The sequence below is a fragment of the Natator depressus genome, chromosome 6 (assembly GCF_965152275.1).
Source record: "Natator depressus isolate rNatDep1 chromosome 6, rNatDep2.hap1, whole genome shotgun sequence".
Lineage (NCBI taxonomy): Eukaryota > Metazoa > Chordata > Testudines > Cheloniidae > Natator > Natator depressus.
Window position 1 is genome coordinate 99277187 of NC_134239.1, and position 27508 is coordinate 99304694.

Consider the following 27508-nt stretch of genomic DNA (forward strand, 5'->3'; position numbering starts at 1 on the left):
AGTTTTTATTATTATTACTGTTGTTGCTCCAACATTATTATTATTATTAGCGTCACAGTTGTGCTTGGGCTCTACTGATATTGCACAAATACAGAGTAACAGAGGCATTGTACAGTGTACTAGCGAGTCGATGCCCTAAAGAGCTCACAATCTAACTAGACAAAGTAAACTCAGGGTAGAGAACAGGGGTATAATTTATAAGCAGAGTGACGGTTTGTAAACACCATCTTCGTGCCAACATTTTTTAAAATTCTTTGGTTGGAGCTTTGTTCTGAAGCAATTAGCTAGACGGAAAGACAGAAGGGCCATAGACAGGAAGGTCTGGGGAGGGTTGGGTAAAGAATAGCGGGAAGAAAGCGGGGTGGAGCATGGAGGACAGGCAGAGTGAGGCTGAGATGAAGAAATTGTGAGGGATGGGGCCACAGCAAACAGCCAACCAGCACAAAAGGGAAACCGTCCAGACTAAGTCTTTTCCAAAGCAGTCTGGTAACATCATCAGTGTCTGACAGTCTCTAGCGCAGCATCTGCTTTGGCTGCTCCTTGTATTTGCTTCTCCAATATTTCCTTTGAAGTCAGTGGAGTTTCATCAGTGTGAAACTGGGGTGACAGGAGACTCAGGCAAGGGAGGCCACCATCTATATCACCTCTGAATTTAGCCCAGTATCTGTATCTTTAAGTTAAAAGCCTTTCATAGAACAGATTAGAAATTAGCTCATATGCAAGGGATAGTTGAGTCAGAGCATTAAGCTATTAATCATTAATTGTTTTTCAATTTCTCCTTCAATAAGTCAGTTTCCCCAGCTAGCCTCTTTCTTATTCACTGGTCCTCCCTAGTATCCTACATCTATAAAACAGCTGCTTGTAACCACACAGATGTTAGGATCTGGAAAAGCTGGTCTTTCTGCACTGAAATTTGGCAAGCAAATACTTGTTTAGGAGGATGTGTGACCATACTTGTTTCTGTGTCTCAGATACACTACTCTGGACCAATGTCATCCTCCCTGCATTACAATAGCTTGAGTATATCTACCCTGCAGGCTTTCTGCATGTCAAGCTCTGCACTTTTGTCCAGTCCTCCCTGTAACCCACACTGCAAACCCTCCAATATGTGTCATGGAGAAAATTCTACCTGAGCTGGCATACTTGAGTGGGTAGTATGGGGCTGTTGTAGGCTGACCAGATGTCCCTATTTTATAGGGACAGTCCAATGTTTGGAGCTTTGTCTTATATAGGCACAATTACCCCGCCACCCCCGTCCTGATTTTTCACACTTGCTGTCTGGTCACCCTAGGCTGTTGCCTGATCGAGTATTGATTATATTGTACTGATTACTTAAGAATTTCCAATTAACAAATGAAACCTTGCGGTCTGACAGGTTTCAGTTACAAGACCAGGCCCGCAGTTGTCTGTACTATGATTACATTGGCTGCAACAGTTCCGTGTAGGCAAACAGATTTTTTTGCTATTTTAATATTTTTATTAGCAGAGTTATTAACACTCTAAAAGTTCCCAAACGAACAAAAATGTAGCAGTAATGCAGTATCGGTTTTACGGCCCACACCATAGAATATGCATACTCACACAATCCTTATTGAGACCTAGGAGTAGTGAGACAGGTGATAGGCTGCAAGGGGCCTATCCTCTCTCTGGCACACTAACCAATCCAATTGTTAAATTCTCTTCAGTCTACCTTGTGGTCAGGCCTATTACTGCATTTGATGTCTGCCCTGAATATTCATAAGAGGGTTCAGCCTCTTTGCCCAACTGACTTCCTCACCCCTATAATATTGGGGAGTCTTAATTCTATAGGTTAGTATACTAATTATATCAGCCTTATTAGCATATACATCAACTGGTTACTATAATAATTCTTTAGCTAAGCATCTGCTGATGTCCCTATCCCAAAATACTCCAAAGTGGTATCAACTGATTTTTTTTGTAGTTACCTGTCAGCATTCTGCAGAATTTCAGCAGAATTATTTATTGCAAAATGTATGTCGTATGCCATTTTTTTACTTAGGGTCACTGCTAATTAACTTACTTATGCTAAGCTAAACAATTTACTTATGCCACAGTTCATAGGCCTCATATATTTATACTAACTGCTTACGCTACTATCTTACAGGTTTAGGCTGGTAGGCTTCTTGCATTTCTACCTTATATTTTATCTTAATGCTTATAAGCTAGCTTTGGACTTACAGTGTAACCCATAAGTTAATGGATGGGCTACAGGGCAGCGCGCATGTTGAGCTGTGACCCACCTCCGACCTGCCCATTTTGCAGTGTGTTGGCAGCCAAATCACAAGTAAGTGGCCCCAAGCCAAGATAGTCCTTTATTTCTTTTCCCACAGTTCCCTGAACTTGTATCTGCCTGCCCTTCTACTGCTCATGTCCCACTAGCCCTCTAAGCAACAGAAGCTACAGGGCAGTTCAGAGACCCTAGCTCAGTGTTTAACCCCTCATTTTCCACGTGGTCAGCTCCAGTTGCTGCATGGCCAGCTCTGCCACACAGCCAGATGCCCACCATCCAGCGAACTGCTATCTAGTGAGAGGTTCTAGTTAACCTCTGCTGTGAGTACTCCAGGAATCATGATTTCACCCAGAGTTCCAGGAACAAACCCCTCAAGGAGGCCATCTTGAAGAGGCTGGTGGAGGTGGGCAGCCAGCAGACTGAGATGCAGTGCAGCTGTAGAAAATGGCAAAAGATGGGAATGGCTGATCTGGGAATGCGCCCCAGACGTTCCAGGTAGAAAAAGAAGCATCAAGACCCCTGCGCCCTGCTTCTTTCCCCAGCCACCCATGGCTCTCCAGGCTGGGCAGGGAGACTTGCAGATTCCCAGGGGCACAGGATCAGTCACCTGGAAGACCATATTCTATGATTCTATGACCCAATTGCCTTCCACAGCACCTTGCCACTGACAAGCCGAGCCAGGCAGGGGACCAAGAGCCAGGCCAGGAGAAATGGACCCAACTTCTGCGAGCTGGAGCCTCCCACTCCCCACCTGTCTTTGACCCAGGCTGGACAGGAGCTGGACAAGAAAAAAGGATCGGGCCCTTTGGAGCCAATCCCTGCTTCACTGACAGCCACCCATAGCTCTCCAAGCCAGGCAGGGTCTCCAGGAGCTGCCTGGGGAAGCGGAATTGAGTTCCTGGAAGTCGGAAGCGCCTTCCACACCATGTGAGGAACTCAACCAGATACTTGCCTACACCCTGAGTACAAAGACCATTGTCACACATGACATAATTGTAACCCCAGCCCTAAGGTGTGGCCTCTGCCTGTTCCTAGTTCCTTTATCTTGGCACCTGGTGCCTCCACCCAAGGGAGGGCCCTCCTAGTGCATGGAACATAAGAGGTGCTGTCCCTTGGGAACATGTTTACTACCAAATAATATACTAGGAGTGTAGTCCAATACATAAGGAATAAAATAATTATCATAATCCCCAAAGTATCAATACAACAACGGGGGAACTTTATTAGGGAACAAAGGAGAAGGGATAAGGAAAGAACAGGAATAACTTGAATAATAAAATAGCAACTATACTTTAACCCCCCCCCGCAATATTTACAAATGGGCCCAAACTATCCAGCTCCCTCCTGCCTAGGCAGATAGTGAGTTGGGAATCAGTTCTTTGACGGGTGATGCAGCACTGTGATCACTGGCCAGCTTAAAACTCACAGCAAAATAAACAAACATGGGATTTCTTACAAGGTTTTCATGCCTAGAATGCAAAAAGAAAAGGAGTACTTGTGGCACCTTAGAGACTAACAAATTTATCTGAGCATAAGCTTTCCTGAGCTACAGCTCACTTCATTGGATGCATTCAGTGGAACTCACTGAATGCAACCGATGAAGTGAACTGTAGCTCACGAAAGCTTATGCTCAAATAAATTTATTAGTCTCTAAGGTGCCACAAGTACTCCTTTTCTTTTTGCGAATACAGACTAACATGGCTGCTACTCTGAAACATGCCTAGAAGGGTAGTACTGTCTTGAGGCTGGCTCCCTGGTCTGGAGTCCAACTGGCTCTTGGTAGCCTGAGCTGGAATTACTCCTCAGCCTTTGGGGCTGCTGGTCTCTGTTGGACCGATACTTTTCAATGACCCAAAGTTCAAAAGTTTCCCTTTGGGTAGGAATGGGAAGTTTAATGGGGATGTCCCATGCTGCAATGCTTCTCTCTCTGCTTCACTCCAACAATAGCCAGAACTGAAACTAAAATCAAACCCTTTGTCTCTAAATTCTGACTTGTGATTTGTTCTGGAATTTGCTTCCAGCTGGTTCTACCTCTGCCCTGGATTCTCGGTAATCTGAGAAATGGAGTCCTGAGGGCCTCTGTAGCCACTGCTGCTGTAGTTCAGGGGCAAGTCCCCTAGAGGCTTAGTGTAATATGTCAGGGACAACTAGCTCCAGAGGGGGTTACATCATTTTGAATGAGGGTGGACTCAGGTACAGAAAGGAGGAAGAGAGGGCAGCGGTGGAAGAAACTGTGGCAGAGTGCCAGGAATGGGCAGAGGAGCTGGGAGTCCAGGATCAGCCTGCCTGGCTGATACCCTGATGGATACACAGGGACAAATTTTCCAAGGACCTGTCCAGAGACAAAGCAATGGAATGGCTGCGACAGGGAGAGGTACAAGGCCCACTAAGTGCCACCCGCCATCTTTGTTCTGATCCTCTAGGAGACTGCACTTTGGAGACAGAATAATTTCTTGGTTATGTCCCATATTGCATGCTAGCAGGGTGGGCTTAGCTTTAGCTGAGGGTGGAAGCCATGAGATTTTCATGGACTCCCTTCTCTATGCCTCTCTTCCACCCTTCCCCCGGCACCATGTGATCCAAGATGGATGCCAAGAGGGGGGAAAAAAACCTTCAAACGCACCCTTAGTTGGTGGGACTTACATAGAGTCACTGAAATAAATCTGAGCCAGATAATTAAAGGGTCATAGCACTGGCAAACATGAGTGTATATTTATAGAAATTTTGTTCTTTAGTATCTCAGTTACACCAATCTGATTATATGGATTTATACCTAGTCTTTTTAAACCACTGTCCCAGTCAGCACAGATTATAAGTCTCAGGGGCTGTAAGAGGGGGCAAAGTCTGATCTGGTCCTTGGTGTTTGTCCCTCTTGCTCTGTCCATTCAGGACACGCAGTCCAGTCCAGGCAGGAGGGGCGCCATAAGCAAGCCTCTGTAGCCTCGCTTTGTATGCTGTTAATGTTTGCCTTTATGTTCTTTCACTCCTGGAAGGTGAAACTTGAACATTTTTCATGTAGAAGGTACTCCAGCTGGTTGGTCAGATTCCTTGGCAGGGTAAACTTGTTACAACTGCCCTCGTAACTCACTAGACCACTTCACTCATGGACAAGCAGTTCCATCACCAGGCATGGAAAAATCCCCTTTGCATGAGTTTCTGCCATTTGCCTGGAAAAGCAGTTTCCTGATCTGGTACTTGAAAGGGGGTGATGGCATCAAGGGCTTCTCCAGCCTGAAGGAATGTTAGGACCAACACTTACCCTGGTGCTTTGTTAAAAAGTCTTTGGCAACAACAGCTTCTGAATAGGACAATGAGTCAAGGAGTATTAAAAGCATTCCTAACTGACAAGAGTTTCAGTGTGGCCTTGTAAAGTGGGAGATTCTTTTCCTGTTTCCCCCCCCCCATGAAAAAAATTATATTGAATTTCATTGTTTTGCTTGCCTTGGCAAGTACTTCAACCTCAGATGGGCCATCACTCCCATACAGGGGTAACACAGACCCTACCATCCATCAGTGAGAAAAAAGGAAGCACGTCAGGGCTGAGATGTTTGAGAATCCAGTCTGAAGGACTGATGCTCACCTGCAGTATCAGAGGGAGAAGGAGGAGAGACAGGCTGAAGGAGCAAAGACGGATGGAACAGTTCAAGGCAGAGGAGAGGAGAAATAGGGAACAGGGCCAGATGATGATGGAACTGCTGATGAGCCTGTTGGCTACCAGGATGCAGCTGCCAGCAGTCGTGTCAGCTCTACAGCTGGCTTCAATGCCAGCAGCAGTAATAGCCCATGGGCAGCCACCCATGCCTGTGGTATCATGTCCTGAAGACAGTGCGCTCACTGGAAAATCATGGCATGCCTGACCCATGTAAAACTCTTGGGACTGTATGCCCTGTGCTCATGACCCCTGTGCAAACTGCACTAGCCACACAACTTGTGCAGCAACGTGCCTCGTGAGAAAAACATTTTGTTAGGGGAAAGGAGGTGCATCTGAAACAATAACTCTGTGCACCATTAAAATTGTCCTTTGTTGTTTCCAATTCAGTGTTCGTATAATTTCATGGGCCAGCACCACATCTTACACCAGGGATCAGCAACCTTTGGCATGGAAAATCCACTGGCAGGCTGGGACGGTTTGTTTACCAGCAGCATCCACAGGTTCCATTGGTCCCGGTTCACCATTCCAGGCCAATGGGGGCTGCGGAAAGTGGCGTGGGCCAAGGGATGTGCTGGCCGCCGCTTCCCACAGCCCCCATTGGCCTGGAACGGCAAACCGCGGCCAGTGGGAGCTGCGATCCGCCGAACATGCGGATGCTGCAGGTAAACAAACCATCTCAGCCTGCCAGCGGATTTCCCTGACGGGCTGTGTGCCAAAGGTTGCCGATCCCTGTCTTACACACACACACACACTTGTGCTATGCTTTCCTTCACTGTATATCCATGTTCCTTCCTGTCTGTGGACTGGCAGTTTTGGTATGCCTGCAATACCGTGTTAGAGTTTTTTCACTTTTGCCCTTTTTTAAAATTTAATAAAGTAGTTTGGTTGTACAACACAGTGCTGTGTGGATGCTAACAGAAGACTGGAGAGAGAGGATGCTTAGTCTTTACCATTTAAAAAAGCTACAGCATTTCCTAAACTCGCAAAACCAGTCATGTAAAGCACAGTATTGATAGAAATTAGCAGTGATTGAATAAAACAGTTAAAACCATAACTGCATTATAAGCCCCATTACAGCATTACATGCCCCCATTACTGCCATTGCTGGGCACCATCACAGGGCCCCTTTACAGTATCACATCTTCACACCCACATCCCATTGGCTACAAGGATATGGGCACACAATGCATCCCTTACCTCCCTTGACTGCTTGCACCCAGACCCAGTGTTGATCGGTGCATTTACTGATTGCCTGTACTGGGCCTGCAAACCAGCAGGATCCTGAGACCACTCACATTTGGCCTCACAGATATTGTGCAGGGCGCAGCAGGACTCAGCCATTCAGATGCATTGGCCACACAGGCAACCAAAGGGTTTTGTAGGCAGCACCATCTTACCTTAAGCCTCCCAAATGCACACTCCACCACTTTCCAGCAGCGACTTAGAGTGTAATTGAACTTCCTTTTCCAAGCCCTCTGAAGTTGGAGTATAGCTTCGTGAGCCATGGCAAGACAAGGTAGGCCGGGTCCACCAAAATCATAGTTGGCGCCGACATCCCATTCATAACAATGCCCTTAGGAGGGAACAGAGTCCCTGCTTGCCCCAACAGGTAAAATGCCAGATCTCCTCAGGATTCTGGAACCATCCACCTTTCCAGTACTGCCCCCTTTGGTGTTCAAGAACCTGCCTCTGTGGTCAAGGAAGGCCTGCAGAACAAGGGAGTAGTATCCTGTGCATTCACATACTTGCCCCTCCAGCAAGTGGGAGCAGCTCATCCAACAGACAAGGCTGGTCCCCCAGTAGTAATGGACAGAAGTCTGGAGAGTGTAAAGCAGGAAGTGCCTCAGCTAAAGATGTTGGTGGACTAAAACCACGTCTTCACAGTGGCCTGGGAGGACAGACAAGTTCTCCCACAATACGCCAGGAACCAATCCTTAAAGCAGCTCCAGCTGGCAAGATGCCAAGAACTCCGGATATGCCCACTGAAATCCTAGGTGTAGCTGCAATGCCAGTGTCAACATGGGTATGTGGTGTATAGGGCATGTGCAGCACAGCAATGTAGACTCTTGGAGGCAGGACTGGCTAGCTCGCATCCATGTGGGTGTGACTCAGGACATATGGAAAGCCAGCAGTGCAGACATACCCTTAGAAGGAGAGGGAGAGTCTCTTAGTTTGTTTCTCTTGGGGCTGGTTTGTTATAAAACTTCCCCTGCCCCCTTCACCCTCACCCCATACATGTTGCTTTTATCTACAGAGTGCTTTGGAATCTTCAGCTGGGAAACAAAAGGCCATTCCAGCCGGAGATAGACTCTGCTGGTGCGATGACTTATGGCCAGTGCTCAGTTGTGCTGCTGCCTGTCAGTCTTCAAAAGATGTGCTGAAACCTCTCAGTCCTGGATTGATGCATCTGAGGGTGAAAATGTAATGGGCTGAAGCTGCAAAAATCATTGAAAGTTCATAGCTCTTGTCCTCTCCTTCCTGAGAGGCAACTGCACTGAGTAAAGAGTATAGAGCAGTATAATGAAATCCAGAAACTTTTGCTAATAAATATTGTCAAACTGAGCACATTCTATTGCAGTTTAAGTAGTACATTTGAGTTGCTAGTATCCATCTTACATGGATTTTTTTGATGAATGAGTGAGTAGCACATCTGTATGAGCTGACATCTGGCTCAAAACTGTCATGAAATATAGTGTGACAAAGTTCCTCTTCTAACTTGGTGGGTCTTGCGCTTATTGGCGGATTTGCTCGCCTCGGAGATTCACGGCAGCCCTCAGTTTGGCCGTTTTTGTGAACCCACAGTCCAGGTCAACTCCTCCTGTGTCTGACCAGGATTTCGGAGGTTTGGGGGGAACCTGGGCCCGCCCTCTACTCTGGGTTCCAGCCCAGGGCCCTGTGGAATGCAGCTGTTTAGAGTGCCTCCTGGAACAGCTGTGTGACAGCTACAACTCCCTGGGCTACTTCCCCATGGCCTCCTCCCAACACCTTCTTTATCCTCAGCATAGGACCTTCCTCCTGGTGTCTGATAATGCTTGTACTCCTCAGTTCTCCAGCAGTACGCCTTCTCACTTTCAGCTCCTAGTGCCTCTTGCTCCCAGCTCCTCACACGCACACCACAAACTGAAGTGAGCTCCTTTTTAAACCCAGGTGCCCCGATTAGCCTGCCTTAATTGATTCTAGCAGCTTCTTGATTGGCTGTAGGTGTTCTAATCAGTCTGTCTGCCTTAATTGTTTCCAGAAGGTTCCTGATTGTTCTGGAACCTTCCCTGTTACATTACCCAGGGAAAAGGGACCTACTTAACCTGGGGCTAATATATCTGCTTCTATCACTCTCCTGTAGGCATCTGGCCCGACCCTGTCACAATAGATATATAGAAAGACTATGTAAGTCCTGCTGGACAGCTGCACATGAACACAGTGATGTCCCAGTGTCATGCTAAGTCTGGATTGTAACTCTTTGGGAAGGCCTGAAACTAAATTTAGCATTTACCTGCAATTCTCTTGCCCTCACTCTATAAAAGTCAACGCTATCCTTTAATGAAAGAAACGTGATATTCACTTCAGCTTTGCCTTTTCTATATTTCAAGTTCAGGTATCACTGGTTCTCCTTAATAGGATCGCTCCTGTGGAGCAACACTTGAAAAGGTCAAAAAAAAAAAAAAAACCCCACTAAGAGCCAAACTCATCCCTGGTACAACTCTATTGATTTCAGTGGTATTATGCCAGGGATACATCTGGCCTTAGCTGTTTCTATTAAGGTAAGTGGAAAAGAAGTGTACTTGTTGTCTTAACTTTACTTTTCAATTGATCTGTTCTGTTCTACCCTGTGTGCTTCACTGCAATCAATGGGAATATATCTATTAGAGAAAGTTACAGCAGAAAACATCTAAATAGCTTTTAAAAACACTGGCTTCTCAATTTATAATGAATGTCAGGGACATGAGAAGGGTAACAGAGATTCAGTGTGCACTGAAATGCTTTATCTTTTGAAAGAGGATAGATGTAAGCACATAGAGTAAATGTTTTTCTGTATAAGCTACATTATAGTAACAGAAATCTCTTACTACAGGATCAGCTGTTGATAGGAGACATGCAGCTGCCATCTCTAAACAGTGTCAAATATTACTCCTGAGGGCATTCTGTGCCAAAAAATTAAAAATTCTACACATAATATTTTAAAATTCTGCAAATTTTATTTGTCAAATAAATGTGGAGGCTCCAGCATGGCACTGGGGAGCACAGGCCACTGGCTGCACAGAGGTGGGAGAACACTTTGCAGCTCCCCATCCTGGGACATGGACTCAGCGGTGAGGCTGCACCCAACCCTAAGACAGTGCAAGGCCCAGGCCTGCCCCAGAAACACCCCACGGCCCTGCCCCTCCATGCCAGGTGCACCAGGTGTGAGCAAGCAGGCTCAGCAAGGCAGGATCCAATTGTGGAGGGGCTTAGCGTGGGGGATCCGGGTGTAGGAGGGACAGCATGGGTTGACAGCATTCTGTGTGGGGCAGTCTGCGTGCAGATGGCTCAGTGCGGGATCCTGGTGTGGGAAGGATCTGGATGCACAGGCGTTTGTTGGGGGGTTCTTGGTGCAACGGTAATGGGACTCTGCAGGGGGGTCCAGGTGAAGGTGGTTGGGGCTCAGCATGGGGGTCTGGGTGTGGGAGGTCTAGAGCTCAGCAGGAAGGCCTGGGTGTGGGGAGCTCAGTGGGGGGGGGTCTAGATGCTGGGAGAGTGGGGCTCAGTGAGGTGGGCATCCAGGTGCAGCTGGTTGGGAATTGCTGGGGTGGGGATCCAGGTGTGGGTGGCTCACAGGTGCAGGGGGAGTGGGTCTCATCATGGGGGGGGGGATTCTGAGTGTGAGGAGGTGAGGCTCAGTGGGAGGGACTGGGTATGAGGGGATTGGGCAGACGGGGGAGCAGCTCTCTGTACAGGGATCCCTCCCCCTGCAGCTGAGAAGCGATGGGTGCAGGAAGTGAGGAAATTTGCAGAGATTCCTGCAGCTGGGGGAGAAATATGAGTCTGACCCAACCCTGGATGCTGTGCAGGGGAAGAGGAAGTCCTGTCCTTCCCAGCCTAGCCGGGACTACCAGCTGAGCCTGGCACAGGGTAGGAGCTGCCAGCTGGGTCTTCCCCAATCCTGACCTCTGCCCTATAGTGATTTACCTCTCTGCCAGCTGCCTGAAACATACTGCTGGGGGGAGGGTCACATGACCGCTCTTGTGGCTTCCCCTTGCTTCCCCGTCAGAAAGCCATTTTCTGTAAGGAAGCAAAGAAATCTGCAGGGGACATAAATTCTGCACATATGCAGTGGTGCAGAATTCCCCCAGGAGTAAATTATGACTTAAATATTACAGGAATGGATACTATCATAAAATTTAGCATAGATTAGACAGATGGTTAAATTAGGTGGAAATAAATCACTTTTGTATAATGATGTTTAAAATCATCCTTCCTACATCATGTCTTCCCCTGCACCAGGTAGACCATGCTTACACAACCCTTTTGCTAGGCAGACTGAAGACTGTAGGAACATCATGCTAATTTTTTACTAAATTATATTTAACGTGCCAATTTTCTTATCAACCTTCTAATGTTTCTTGCTTCAACTATCCTTTATTAATCCAATCAAGCCATTCCTCAACTAAATTGATGTGTGTTCTGCAGACTGAAACATCACCCAAAACACCACCAACCTAGCCATTTTTAATAATAAAATTTGCAAAACATCACAGATTCATCTCCTGGACACTAAAACATTGTGCCTGAAACATGAATGCAATTTCAGATGTTGATGGTTTCATGAAATGAGACCAAGTTACAGAGCTTTAATACCACTTTGTGTGAGATTTCAGTGATGTTGCTTTCTTCATCTAAAGCTAAATTTGTGGTTTTCAGTTTAGATTTCTGCTCCAGGGCTATACATATGTATATTGATGATGGTCATTACTCTTGATCTTATTTTTTATTTCATTTTAATGGCCAAATATTCAGCCCTGGTCACCATGATTGTGCTGAGAAGTTTAAAGTTGCTGCAGATCCAACACGACATTATGGAGTACCAACTTTCTGAAGATAGGGACAGGAAACAGTTGCAATGACTGAGACAGAGTACACAGTCAAGCTATACACAGCAGCATTCGTGCTATGTTGATTTAATAAGCCATTTCTTGTTATTACCTCTTATTTATTCATTTTGTTTGGATGGGTTTTTTCTTTCACTTTATTGCTGAAATACTATAGTGCTCACGGTTTCACCAGCTAAGCTAAGAAACTGGCTGAATATTTGGTTATCAGTGCTTATTACAGTATTTTTGTGGATATCATTTGGGCCTGGAGTGAACGCCTCGAAAAAAATCAGGCCCTTTGCATTTTAATACAAATATATGTTTCTCATTAGGGCCCTAATCCTGCAAGATACTCAGTACCAGCTGCCAACTGCTGAAAAATCTCAGTTGACTTCATTGGGACTTGCATCTTGAAGGATCAGAACATATAATATATGTATACCTCCTGCATCTTCCTCTCGTCTGTGGACAAAAGGGTGTTATGTATCCTCTACCACAAAGTAGGGATTTATACATTCTCTCACAGGCTGTTTAAAGGCTCTGTTATGGAATTCCAAAGAAGGATTTTACCAATTCCAACAATTATATAGATGCTTTGCAATTTATCTCATGTCAACTCCCTCAGCAACAGTGACCAGGTCCCAAGTGCTAATGGCCATCATTTAAAGGTTGCTTTTAATGCACAATCAGTCAAGGAAAAAGCAATCATTTTAAGGGATACTATCATATTGATTTACTTTGTATTATTGGAATGTCTTACCATAATGCATGAGAAATTCACAACCAATAAGTTAACCTTCTCCCTGTAAAGATATTCTACAGATGTAAATCATTAGTCAGATAGGGCTGTGGGTAAGGGAAGAGGGCTTTTTTTATTCTTATTTGCCTTGTTCCTATTTTAAATTCCAAACTTTACCCATTGAACTCTACTTTATTCTGAATAACTGTTCGACTCAGAGAGTAATTCAATTTTCCCACCACAATAAACAATGTGTTCTTCTGTTGATCACTTCACATCACCCATTCGTCTGGGGCCATTTGAATGTCAGATCTAGCATTCCTTGAAATACCTCCACTCTGGTATGTTTCAGAGTAACAGCCGTGTTAGTCTGTATTCGCAAAAAGAAACATCCGATGAAGTGAGCTGTAGCTCACGAAAGCTTATGCTCAAATAAATTGGTTAGTCTCTAAGGTGCCACAAGTACTCCTTTTCTTTCTCCACTCTGGTATGTTTGTCCACATGCTGCTGGCATATTTTATAGTATCTTCACAGACTACCTTCTTGGAAATAATGTTAATCAGGATAATTTCTATTCTTATTTTAAGGGACTCTTGATTGGGTGCTTTCAAATAATCTCTTAGTCAAATTTACCTTAGGATTTCCAAAGTCCTTACTACAACATTGGACAATGCTATTTAGGAGTCAGAGTGTAAGTTTAATGGCTCAAGCTAATCTCAAAGAGGGCCTATTAAACTCTAATTTGTCAGGTTTCGTTACATTCAATACTTACTCCCAATGACTGTAATTTTCCTGGATCATTTTGTTCACCAGAAAATTATGTTCCTTAGTTTTGCATCCCATCCCCTCTGCTGTATTGAGAAAAATTAAAGGTTCTGTTTCTTCACTGCTACTATCTAGAACAACAGTAGTGCAAAAGAGGGGTTAAGAGTTCACTGTCAAATATATTTATCTCAAAAGTAGGTATAATTCTTTTGCAAACAGCTACGTGTCAGTGCAAAGCCAAGCTGATTCAGGGTAATAAAAGCATTTTGGTAAACCTTTTCGATGACACTTGATCCTTCACAAGCTCCCCCACCCCTTCTTCTTCTTCATCATCCAGTATCATTATTACCTTGACAAATTTGCAAGTTATTTTCTTTCCAAATGGATCGAGTATAAAACAGTTAATCTGCACTAATGCCCAGCACAGATTTTGGTGATTCCACTATTGTTTCAATTATTTCTTTGAGGAAAATGTGACCTTTTTAAGCCAACAAAGTTTACCATTGACTGATTCAATAGTGTGAGCTTCTTCTCAAATTCTACTTAGAATTGCAACTCATTGAAGTGATGGAGAAGTCCTACTTTAGTTCCTGGTCCTTATTACATGTAACACGCAGTGTTAACAATAAAGGTAGCACATACATCAGCATGACCAATAAAATACCTTTCTTTTATGAGTGAGTTTGGTGCGTACTAAAAGTTTCTGTTGGACTAAAGACCTGGGAAGAGGTTTAACTCCAATAACTGACTTGATAACAATTACAAGTCCTGCTTTAGATTTGCTATATCAAGGGAGTTTGCTTCCCAGAAAGGATGGAAGGCAGAGAGGTGAAAGTTACATGTGGAATCCATCCAGTTTCCAAGGGCTAGTCTTTGTGCAGACAATTCTAGCTGATCTGTAAGATGAAGCAATATTGATCGATGTTCAAAAATGAACTTGTCATATATTTTCAGCTGTCTTTGGGGATTTGGCATAGCATCCCATGAAGGATGCAGAGTGTGAGGATGAGAAAGCCCCAGGCAGAAAGAGGGTGGCCACAAAAGAATAACAAGAGCAAAATATAAGGAGTACTTGTGGCACCTTAGAGACTAACCAATTTATCTGAGCATAAGCTTTCGTGAGCTACAGCTCACTTCATCGGATGCATACTGTGGAAAGTATAGAAGATCTTTTTATACACACAAAGCATGAAAAAATGGGTGTTTACCACTACAAAAGGTTTTCTCTCCCCCCACCCCACTCTCCTGCTGGTAATAGCTTATCCGATGAAGTGAGCTGTAGTTCACGAAAGCTTATGCTCAAATAAATTGGTTAGTCTCTAAGGTGCCACAAGTACTCCTTTTCTTTTTGCGAATACAGACTAACACGGCTGTTATTCTGAAAAGAGCAAAATATATGATCTTCTAGTTGCTGCTTGTGTAGCTTGCCTGCTATACCTTGACATCTCTTCAGTGCAAGATAAAAGCGCCAAGATAATGTAGGTTGGGTGCTTTATAAATAGAAACTATAGATTAGCTAGAATATTGACCAAGAATGGTTCAGTCCAAAGCATTTTGAGATCCTCTTTTTAAAGGTACTATATACTGTAAGTAATTTGATTATGAATGTCTAAGGTTTAATTTTTAAGCTCTTTATAATCTCATTTTCCACAATCATTTAACATAAAACCCTGCCATCTACACTAAGCAAGAGTGTTTACAAAGATCAGATCTTTATAGACTGAGGCAACCTCATTGAAAGGAAGTATGTTTGGTCAGAGGCTCTCTCTTTTAGGCTTATGCCGTGTTTAAATTTTTTCTGAACCTACCTAATTTAGGTACTCATGAAGTGTCTATCACAGTAGTATCTAAGCATTAGACCAAAGGGAAATGTGTTTTTTTATCACCTATCACTATTTTAATATTGCAGTCTGGCCCTGGACAAGTTGTTCTGTTTTCATCAGCCTTTGAGATCAGTAACTATGGCCCTCTTGCATGGGGCAGTTAGTGTACGTCCAAAATAAACAGAGAAAAACTTTGCTCTGTAAAAACTGTTGTGTGAATTCTAATCGGGTTCAGAGTCAATATTTTATTTTTCTACATTTCCAACAGACATAAGTTATGCATTTGCAATTATTTCAGTTCACACATGATTCAGATCTACGTATTCTTATATTGTGCTTACTTGATGTTACTTTAAGAATGCAGTTAAGGCTGTCTAGTGGAAAATGGGCCCAATCAAAAGAGTTGGATCCAAACACTTCTGAAACTTGGCAACATCCAGACCTGAATCCAAACTTTGTGGTTTGGTCTGTCTCTAAATCTCTTAGCAGGTCAAAACAAATGCAGTAAGTACCCCCTATTATTTCTACCTGTCATATTCATTACCAATTTGACAAACCATTTCAGTAAAACACCTTCTGCTTTCTTTGAACGCAGAACCAGCTGTATCCTGCAATATCTGTTAAAACAATTCAACTACCCCTATTTCTCTTCATTAAGGGTCTGATCCTCCATGCATACTCACAAGAGTAACTTTACAGGATCGAGCCCTAACTGATGAGAAAGCCAAGTTGTTGTTCACTGCTCTAAAAGCATCATAGTGAGGAATACCAAACTTTGGAATGCCCTCCCTGATCGCATTTGTGACTTAGACACTTGAGAAATGCAAATCACTTTGAAAGCTGGTGCTCAGTACCAACCAATTGACACTGAGCACATGTTTTTTCTTTTTTTAAATGGAACATTAAAAGTAGCAGGATGGCTTATATTGACATATGGGTTCCACTTTGCTAGACATGCTGGACCAAAGTCATCCCTGGAATAACTCCATCATCTTCAACAAACGGGGTACATTTGGCCCCATATGCGTAGAGCAGCTGGGGATTACAATTGTTTTCCTCTTTTCATCCATATTTGAGCTTGCTGGGCATGGTTTTATGTTTGCAAAGCAATCTTGAGCTATTCTGTGCATGTGAGATATCTGGCATACAATTAATATTGGAGTACATGGCTCTGGTATGATTTTGCAGTCATCCATAGCACATAACTAAATTTAAAATAAAACAGAATAAAACATACTATAAATATTGTGTAAAGAAACAAGTTGGAGACTATTTTGTTATCAGATGCTCAGCAATCTGTTCAACTGGCTTTCCAGCTTACTAAACACGGCATCAGACTCCATTTTGAATGTGAAATTATGTTGTCTTTACACAGCCTCTCATATAATCCATTGTATTCATATAGAAAGATGCAAAGCTCATAAATGCCATTTCATATTCCAAACAATTTGCTATAGGCAACTACATCATTACTTTGTACAAATAAATTTACATAAATCATGATTAGAATGTTTTATCTTAGCAACTTTATTTTGCTCCCAGAACACAAATTAAATGCATGCTTAAAGCAGAATATTTTAGAGAGAGTTATTCCTGAACTGTTTATGAGACAGGAATAGACGTTTCCATCTAATTTTTCATTCATAATGTAATTTTTTTAGTTTTCTTTGAACATTTAAAAACCACATGTATAATTTGCAGGGATTTTCCTTGAAGCGAGCAATAGAATAGATGACTCTGCCACAATCTGTTCATTCATCAGTTAGTGTTTCCTTTGACTCACTGTGCATTATGTTCTAAACACTCATTAGGAAAGGCCAAGAATGACAGTAAGTCCCACTTGCTGCCTGACATTATTATTTTACAAGCAAACTGTTGTTGTTAAACAAAATTTGAAAATAAAGTCATTGGAAATCTACTTCTAGTGAATATTCCTGTGTCTAGATTAATTGCACAGAGTAAGTCCTCCCCCATTCAGAGCAGTATTATTGTTAGTATTATGTGATTAGAAATGTATGAATTCAAAATATGACTGACTCACACTTTGAAATGAATAACATTGGGTATAAAACCATAGGGCCAATAGCCAAGTCATCATCCCTGGGGCCAAAGTCCTGCTCTCTCTCTCTATGGCTGCTAAGGGCTCCTGATACAGTGGAAATTGTGTGCGATGGGCTAGTGTAAGATTTGTCCTTTGTGTGTGGTGGGCTAGTGTAAGATTGCCAAAGTCTGCCCTGGGGGTTCAAAGATCTCAGCTGTGTCTGAGACCCCAGCTTCAAATAGGCTCCCTGCTATCCCTACCGAGGGATTTAGGGAGTAGGCAGAAGAGCAGGAATGGGGCTAAAGGCCCTGCCATTACACAGAACCATCCTTCACAGCCCTCCCTAGAGTGGGGGTGCAGCAGCAGCAGATGCAGTAATGGTCACAGAGTGGCTAGGCCACTACTTCACAACCTCTGAGAAATTCCTGCCCACTCCTCCCATGGAAGCTCCTGAACCAAGCTCCAGTTCTCAGGGAAACACCCAAAGCAGGGACTGTTGCATTGAAATGCCATCCAGGTCTACTCCTTCCTGTAATCACCCCCCTAGACTCAGAACTATGCAGGGGACCCCCCCAAATCGGGGAGCACTAGGACCCCACCCCACTATGTGGGCTTGAGAGAAAGTTGCAAAGAGGGAGCCATCCAGACTCCAACCAGTAAGGAAAGAAGCAGCCAAAGCAAGAGATCTTTGGTCCTTTAGAGAATGTTCTAGAATTCAGACTGGACTTTTCCTGCCATATGCTGACAGACTGTTTGCTCCATTCCTCCCCTACCCCCACCCATCTCTTCACCTCAGCATCACTCCTCTTACGCTCTTCTCCCCTTCCCTGTCCCACCCACCCCCTTCCTTTCAGTGGCCCCCCTCCCTTCCCTTTAGCTGACCCCCTCCCAATTAAACACACTAAAAGAAAGAAAGACAACTGTGGCACTAACATGCCATGTGCTGCCATCCCATGGTTCACTCTGCCTGTGTGTCAACCCCCCATCCGCACCCTGTGTCTGTCTTGTCTATTTAGATTGTAAAGTCTTTGGGGCAGGGACTGTGTGACCCAGGCACCCCCTGGGGGGGTCCCCTGTTATGAGTCTATGCCCAGGAATTTGCCTAGGCATGCCTGGAAGGGGACATTTCCCCTGTGATCACCATTTTAATGATATTTCACCCAACGGGGCCGTGTGTGGTCTCTGCAGAAAGCTAACAACTCACAGGTTGTCACTGTTATCGCAGGACATAGAATCATAGAATCATAGAATATCAGGGTTGGAAGGGACCTCAGGAGGTAATCTAGTCCGACTCCCTGCTCAAAGCAGGACCAATCCCCAACTAACATATGTGCGGAGAATTTTAAGAGTTATGTAACATGTAGAATATTGTGTCCCAAAGCTGCTGGAGGTGAAACAGGTCACCTGCAGCAGGGTGGTTCTCAGAGCTAATTCAATCAAGAGTGAGAACAACTGACGTTTTTCGACGCAGCCCAGCCAAGCGTTGACAGTGGAGACAAGGTGTGGGCGTAGGCCTTTACAAAGCACAAAAGAGCCCAAGAAAAAGACCTTGAATAGGGAGACCATCAGGGTGAATTGAATTTAATGAAACATCCAAGTTATGAAAAGGAACAAAAACTCTGGAACTGTATAAAAGGAGAAAGAAAGGACACAAGAATGATGGTAAGGAGGCAACACTCTCCCAGTGTGAGTGTCTCATGAAAAGTGGATTCCAGCTCTCTCAACTGGAGAAGCGCTGTACCGACTGACCACTGGGTAAGAAATACCTTATTAGAGAGGAAAGGACCTTGCTAAGAAGTATAGGCTCTAGATTGCATTTTATATTTGTCTTCTATACATTTCCAATCCTTATACTTGCTTCTATTTGAATCTTAACTTATGCTTTGTCAAATAAACATCTACCTAGTTTTATATAGACACGACTAAGTGCTGTGTGCTAAGGAGAACGTTAAACTGAGGTGAAGCTAGTGAATGGAGGCCTTTGCTACCACGGAGACAGCAAATCTGTGTGCAGTGTGGGCGTCCAGAAGTCGAGGGACTGGGCACTCAAGTGTAATGAAGTGGGATTTACAGACAGGCTGGTGGGACCTAAGCCCCAGGATTACTGTAGAACTCTGGGAGCTAACTATCTCCATAGATTTAACCAGAGGTTATCTATGCTGTCTCCCACAGACTCAGGGAACCTAAGGGCTGGGATGTGCAAATTCCTAGCCTGTGGGGGAAAGAACTGGGCTCGTGGAGCCTGGAGTGGGGGGCTTGTGGAGCCTGGAATGGGGGGCTTGTGTTACCAGCAGCCAGCAGTCTGGGGCAAGTTTCCCCTGGCAGGCGTAGAGAAGGCTCCTTTGAACTAAGCAAGCTGTAGTGATTCACCCTGTATCCCTTGGTAGCCCTGAAAGTGTCACAGACAGTCTGCTGTTCTGTGTTTGCACAGTGCCTAGCACAGAGGTGGGCAAACTACAGCCTGCAGGCCACATCCAGCCCACGGGACCTTCTGCTCGGGCCCTGAGCTCCTGTCCCGGGAGGCAAGTCCCCGGCCCCTTCTCTGCTGTTCCCTCTCCCTCCCAGTCTCCGCACACCATGCCACCGGCGCAATGCTCTGGGCGGCCAGACAGAGCAGTTGCAGAGCCTGACCCGGTGCTCCGGGTGGCGCGGCTGTAGCGCCACCAGCCGCTGGTGCTCCAGGCAGCACGGTAAGGGGACAGGGAGCAGGAGGGGTTGGATAGAGGGCAGGGGAGTTGGGAGTGGTGGTCAGGGGGCAGGGGTGTGGATAGGGGTCGGGGCGGTCAGACGGCGGGGAACAAGGGGGTTGAATGGGGGCAGGGGTCCCGGGGGACAAGTCAGGAATGAGGCGGGGGGTTGGATGGGGCGGCAGGGGGCAGTCAGGGGTGGGGAGTCTGGGAGTGGTCAGGGGACAGGGAGTAGGGGGTGGTGGATGGAGTAGGAATCCCGGAGGAGCCGTTAGGGGACAGGGGAGTTGGATAGGGCAGGAGTCCCTCAGGAGCCATCAGGGGGCAAGAAGCGGCGGAGGGGAGGGGGATCAGATAGGAGGTGGGGGCCAGGCCACGCCTGGCTGTTTGGGGAGACACAGCCTCCCCTAACTGGCCCTCCATACAATTCTGGAAACCTGATGTGTCCCTCAGGCCAAAAAGTTTGCCTGCCCCTGGCCTAGCACAATGAGGTCCTTGTCCATGGCTAGGCTCCCAGGCGCTATGGGAATACAAATAATAAATAATTCTGATAATAACTGTGCCCTAGTGGCTCCTTTCATCTGGGCCTATTCAAAGTAACTACAGAGACTTCTGCCACAATGCAGGCACTACCTAATGCCTGAATAGTTCCACTGTGGGCTTAAGTGGAGCACAGGGTCTTGCATGGACCCTCCACACTTGGATTAATTTCACCCTTGGGGAAGAATTAAAGGCACTACGTTTCCTCACACTTTAAAATGCTTTCTGATTAAAATCCATGTTTTAAAAAGTGATGCATAAGAGTCGGTACCCCAGGCTCTTCCTCCCTCCAACGCTCACCACCCACTTTCAGTGCTGTTTGTATCTCTTCTCCCATGAGCCCTCCTTCCCCATTTCATTGTGATCAGCTTCAGTGTCAATTCATTCCTATAGTTCCCTTCCCAGGAAAAACTGAACCCCGAGCAAATGTGTAGAGCCAAGATAAAGACCTCTGAAAATAGGGGAACTTTGACAAGACCTTTTTCAATTGCCTTGCTATACTAAGTCACATTTGTCTACAAATATATAATCAGTGTTTCCCTAGCAAGCACAGCTACTATCCCCTCCTGCAACTCATTCACAACAAACAAGGCTTTGGCTGGTTAGACTTAATTTGCTGTACATTGCATGTATCCTTCTGTAAAAAATACTTTAAAGCCCCCAGGGAAAGATCACAAATACCAACACAGTGAAGTAAACTTTAGACCATAGTCAACTCTGCATTTTCGCAACCTGGAGTGCCATTGCTCATCAGCACACACTGGGAAGAAAAGAAAACAGAAAGATGGCAGCGCTAACTGAGAGACATTCTCTTGCTAAGCTCTAGATTGTGGCAGCCTTGATGACAACTTCTACAACACACCTTTTCCTGAAAAAATTCAGGAACATGGCCTGCCCCTTCTGCGCTCATTTCACTTGAACTTGCTGCTCTATGTAGTTCTGTGTCTATAAAACTTGTTGTCAGTTACTGATCAACATAGATGATCATCTAATTCTTTCACGAAGTGTGCAGTAAGAGCAAATATAGACGCACCTGCGCTTTTCACAGTTTCATAGAGTTTAAGGCCAGAAGGGACCATGGTGATCATCTAGTCCAGTGGATCCCAAACTTGTTCCGCCGCTTGTGCAGGGAAAGCCCCTGGCGGGCCGGGCCAGTTTGTTTACCTGCCGCGTCCGCAGGTTCGGCTGATCACGGTTCCAAGTGGCCGTGGCTCGCTGCTCCAGGCCAATGGGAGCTGCTGGAAGTGGCGCGGGCCGAGGGACGTACTGGCCGCTGCTTCCAGCAGCTCCCACTGGCCTGGAGCAGCGGACGCAGCAGGTAAACAAACTGGCCCGGCCTACCAGGGGCTTTCCCTGCGCAAGGGGAGGAACAAATCTGGGAACCACTGGTCTAGTCTGACGTCCTGTATAGCACAGACCATTAATTTTCACCCAGATACCCCTATATTGAGCCCAAAGACTTCAGTTAAATTAAAGCATTTCAGTCCTCAGGAGACGAAATTATTGTGTGCCAGAAACAGAGAATGGGAGAGACGGAGGTGACCCTGATGCCTTAGCCCCTGCAATGGCAGGAACTGATTAGGTGGGGAGTGCCCAGGTGATGCCAGCAGGGGAACCACACCCTGTGCTGCTGAGGAAGGTGGAAAACTCCCAATGTTGCTGCCAATCTGACTGGGGGGGAAAATTCCTTCCTAACCCCAACTATGGCAATCAGCATATGTGAGCAAGACACATCAGCCAGGCATATAGGAAAAGAATTCTTTTTACCACTTCAGAGCACCAGTCCATGCTGTCTGGTGTTCCATCTCCAGCTGTGGCCAATCCCTGTAGAGGAAGGTGAAAAAAAGCTAACTCATATTACATCTGGCCAAATGTGCATCGGGGGAGAAATTCTTTCTGATTCTTGCAGGCAACAAGCAGAAGCCCTAAAGCATGAGGAGATTTTATTATAGCCATCATCTCACTGCAGATCTGCAAGTGTTAAAAACAGAGGCAATCCTGTTCTCTCCATGGCCCATGAAGACAGGGGAAGATTAAGGGGACTAGGATTCAGAGAGCTGAGAAGTTCGGATCTAGATTCGAATCCAAATTCAAACGAAGCTAGAGTTTGAGAGTGTTTAGATTCCATGTTTGTTGCAGACACAGGTGTACAGCTGTGCAGTCTGGAGCTACAATCCAGATCTGAAGTTTGTGAGGTGTGCATGGGGAGGGGATGTTGATTTCTGCGTTCCACTTTGGAACCAGCACTACTTAATATTAATAAAGAGATAGACTTTGCACTCTGTACTGAGAAGGGCCACATAGCAGCTGGGATCCCTGAGAGGACTTGCGGCACTCGCTAGGGTGGACCCATGAAGAGGGTGTAGCATAATGTACCTGTTCACTAGGGAGCAGAACTGCGGTGCACCTTCACCCGCCCTAGCCCCTTTCAGGCACCCACCATCCATTAGGGTATGAGAATAGAGCAGGGATTACACTTCTCATAAAGATTCTAGCTGAAGCTTGTGTGGTGGCACAAGGGGAAGTAGGTGAGTGAATCTCTTTGCATATACCCCCCTACTAGTCATTTACTGGCTGACCAGAATCTGTGCCTACACTAGCATATCCTAGCAAATTGCTTAAAATGTAGGCAGTTTCTATGCCATAACCATGGTGATATCATGTGAATAGTAAGTAACTGAGTACTGGGGAACCCACTGAAGCCTCAGTAATACAGCCATGGAAGATGGCAATAATTTATCATCTCTGCAGTAGTTTAATCCCAGATGCACCATTTGCTAATTTATTTCCATATGTACCTGGCAGAGGGATTAATCAGCCATCTCTCTCTGAAACCAGGATTGCACTTTATCCCTTTAGTAAGCAAGAGAAAACAAATGCACACAGCAAAATAAGAGTTCCACTTAAAGGGACTCTGTCAACCTTAATGTTGTTTTTTTACTTAACAACAGCTTCTTAAACATTTCATACCAAAATCTGTTTTTACCTCAATGTGTCTCTCCATTTACTTGTGGCTTTGCCAATATTTGAGAAAATGGATGCAGAAGTACTGAGGGGGGCCTTCATGGGCCAGCTGTGGGAGGTACTGTGGAATATTGGATAGAGCACTGGACTTGGACTCAGAAGATATGGATTCTGTACCACTGTCCTGTTAGGTGACCTTGAGCAAGCCACTTCCCCTTTCTATGCCTCAGTTTCCTGATCTGTAAAATGGGGAGGATATTTAGCTTTGTCAAATACTGTCCCTTTAAAGGAGGGTGCATATGTTTCCAAAGCAATGCCTGAGCACTTTGGGGCCACACTGATACAGATGATAACAATAATATTTAGCTCTTATGAAGTGGTTTTCATCAGCAGATTTCAAAGCACATTACAAAGAGCTAATGTCTGCTACTGTATTTCTTCAGTGATGTGATTATTAATACATTGTTAAGGTTACTTCTGGTGCCCTTTGAGGATTAGTTTAAAGTCCACTATTGATTTTAATGATATGCCAATGATATTAGTATTAAACATAATTAGTCATATAAGATTGTTTGACAATGAGTGTTTTATATACAGTATAGTCATTTCAGAAGATAATAGTTTCAGATAGAGTTAAATAAAGATTCAACTGGAGTTTGAAATGGAACGAGACCAATTAATTGGGAGGCAACATGGTCCAAAGGCTAGTGTGAGGAGAATGAGGGTTCTAGATCTAGTGCCACAGACTTTGTGTGACCTTGTGTCAGTCACTTAACCACTCTGTGCCTCAGTTTCCCCCACTGTAAGATAAGGATACTACTTACCCACCTTAGTAAAGCACTTTGATATCGCTGGAGAAATATGTGCAAAATATTAATAAAAGCACAAAAAGACAATAAAAATGACTGCTAAATATAAAGTCTGTTATGAATGTCAGTATCACAGTAGTAGCTATAATCTGATATAAGTCAAAGTATATAAATATTTGGATGTGCTGCTGACAGACGATTTACACTAGAATAGGCATGCTGAATATGTCGATTTGATAATCAGATCATTCAGGAGTTGGCATATTTTACTTTTGTTCATTTCTTTATAGAATAAGATTCTCCTTGTTGGCCTCTTCAAAAATTATATTTAAGTAATATAATGGAGTCTATTGATAGACAGGTTATTAGGTTTCTCACCAAAAGGTAAACTACAATGGAATCAATTACTCAAATCAAGGGTGCATTTGAATTAGTTTCCTTACAGGCGCTGACTTTTATTTTTCCCGCTGGGTGCTCCGCCATTGCTCCATCCTGAGGCCCTGCCCCCATTCTGTCCCTTCCCCCAAGACCCTGCCTTCACTCCACCTCTTCCTGTCCCCACTCCACCCCTTCTCTAAGGCCCCCCACCCACCCACCACTCTCTGTTCTCCACCCTCCCCTGGGTGCCTCCCACCAGCCAACAGAAAGCTGATCAGTGGCCAGCCCCAGGGATGCCAAACAGGAGGGGCTGGTGGCTGCTGAGCACCCCCTATTTTTTTTCAGGGGTGCTTGAGCCCTGGAGCACCCACGGAGTCAGCGCCTCTTTTAGCATTGTCCACACTGTGGTTCAAAACATACTAGGTACACAGTTGTGTCAAAATTAACATGCTTAGAATCACAGGGCGCATTCTGTTATTCATATTTAACTCCATGGTGTCAATGGAAGCAGAATTTGGTCCATAGGCTACATACAATAAGAATTTTTCCATAAATGAAAAACACAAGCCTAATTCCATGTGTCTGTATTCTGGGTTTTGCAAATCTGCAAGACTCTCGGGTTCAAGAGAAGTTGCGTTCTTTGTACTTCCAAAGGTGCTGCATAAGAACATACATTTCAGACTCACGCACTGACATGTTGACCGCAAACAAGAAAAAAGCCTTTGTCACGAAAATGCCATTATGAAACAGCCTTCTCAGGACTGCATATTTTTGGACCTATTGGACCATACCCAGTTTTCTAGAGAGTATGCAGGTGGCGCACATGCTAGCGAGTCCAGTAACCAAAACAGTGACAAAACTCTTACTCCCTTCAGTGGGACGGGATCAAGCCCCACAGTTGATTGCTAAAGAATTATAATAATCAAGGATGCATACTTGGCCTTTGGAAGCAGTAAAAGACTAGATTCTGCCTTGGCCTAATATGGCCATCCAGAGGAGACATTCCCCAAATGCAGCACTGGGTATAAGGGAAGAACAAGGGATACATCTCTGATGCTCACCCCCAAAAGCAAGTAAGCAGGGAGGGAGTAGTGGGGAGTGAATGGAATCATGTCTCTGCCCCCTACAGGCTGGCCAGCACAGTTACCCAAATGTGTGGCAAGGGATAAGGAAAGCACACAGCACCCTTTTAAAGGCTTTAGCAAAATACTCCTCCCTTCTCCCCAGTGCAAGAGGGAAACCTCAATGAAACTTCATTAGAAGGGTGTCTTTGAGGCACAGAGTAGCAGCCGTGTTAGTCTGTATTCGCAAAAAAAAAAAGGAGATCCGATGAAGTGAGTTGTAGCTCACGAAAGCTTATGCTCAAATAAATTTGTTAGTCTCTAAGGTGCCACAAGTACTCCTTTACTTTTTGAGGCACACAGACTCTCAGTGCTCCCCCTGGTGACAGTGTAATTCTCCCTAGTGACACCCATTACTCAGGAATGTGCCTAAAGGCAAAATCTAGCCCACAGTAAGTACATAGTAAATCTGTAGCAAACAGACATTGTATGTAATCACTCCTCTCCCTATAACAATAATCACAGAAAAGTTGTTTGGAGTGCATCACTTAGCAATCCATTTTGGTGGACATCAAGTTGGTAGAAAACATATACTTCCTAGAGAAACAAAGATTAAACAGAATTAGTCTACAGTTTTATATTCTCTTTAATTGCTTCCCTAACAGTCAAAATGGTAAGTTAAAGACATAATTTTCCACTGATTAATAACAGACATAACATATTTTGACATTAAAAGAATCAATATAAAAGCAGAACTGCCAAGCATTTAAATAAGTTCATAGTGTTAATGTAACAGCTAAAATCTGTACATCTAACACCTGTTCTAATAAACAGATATAAAGGATTTTTTTCTGATCAGTATACATTTGTATGTTTTACATTGCCTCCTCCCAAATTCCAGTTCAATCAGTAACATGCTTCTCAAGTGTATATCACTTCTAAAAAACCTGAAGTAATATATACATAACCTAGTATATGACTTGGTGGCATAAAATAAATGTAGATGCCAATAAAAAGTAACAGAAAATGTCAAAGACAAACCAGGGTCATCTAACGTATACAGTACAGTACACGGAACTGATATTTACAAGAGCTTTCAGAAAAGACAATGGAGTCCCAAATTTTCCCTAATTGCACTAATAATCAGCTCACCTGTCTATCTTATTTACAACTGTCTTTTCAATGAGACATTAAAGGATTAGTTGCTGTAAAGTCTAAAGTACTTTAACATTCAGCAATAAATAAGATTTTGTTTTAAGACTCAGCTATTTACAGCCTCTGTCTGTACGACAGCAAAACCCAGCCCTCCAGTGACCACACACTTCCTAGAGATTTCCTTGGAAAGGTATTTTCCTTCTCTTTATTCAGTCACGTTTATTTACATTCAATCATATTGACCAAATAAATGAAAACTGCTTAAACGGCCTCCTTTAACTTTTCAACTTTGACCATACATTCCAATGTCCAAGTGGAATGCTGCAAACACTTACCCTATTGATTAGATGAACTCATACAAATTAATATACATTTGAATCCAGAGCGATATTTTAAATTCTTTTACACTTACTTAGTCTAGTGTGTGCTGCCTGCCCACTGATGCGATATCAGAAACCTGCAAGCTACTATTTCTGCAACTGTGTCACTGTAGATAGTCTGAAACATGTACGTAGCTGTTGCCATGGAAACAAACACAGCTAGGGTAGAGTGCCAAGCTGTGTTAATTCCTTCAGCCA

At 44.4% G+C, this 27508-nt stretch overlaps 1 protein-coding gene across 3 annotated transcripts in view; it reads right to left on the bottom strand.

Moving 5' to 3' along the window:
• The window catches only part of FOXN3 (forkhead box N3), a 308352-nt gene that overhangs the window by 208108 nt on the left and 72736 nt on the right, over positions 1–27508 (bottom strand). Inside the window, exon 1 of one of the 3 annotated variants that reach the window (XM_074956100.1) lies at positions 27343–27419. The exons of the other annotated variants lie outside the window; for them this stretch is intronic. The gene's annotated coding sequence lies outside the window, so the exon portion shown is untranslated. Of the gene's footprint in view, positions 1–27342; positions 27420–27508 lie in introns of those variants that run through there. 3 annotated transcript variants of the gene reach the window in all.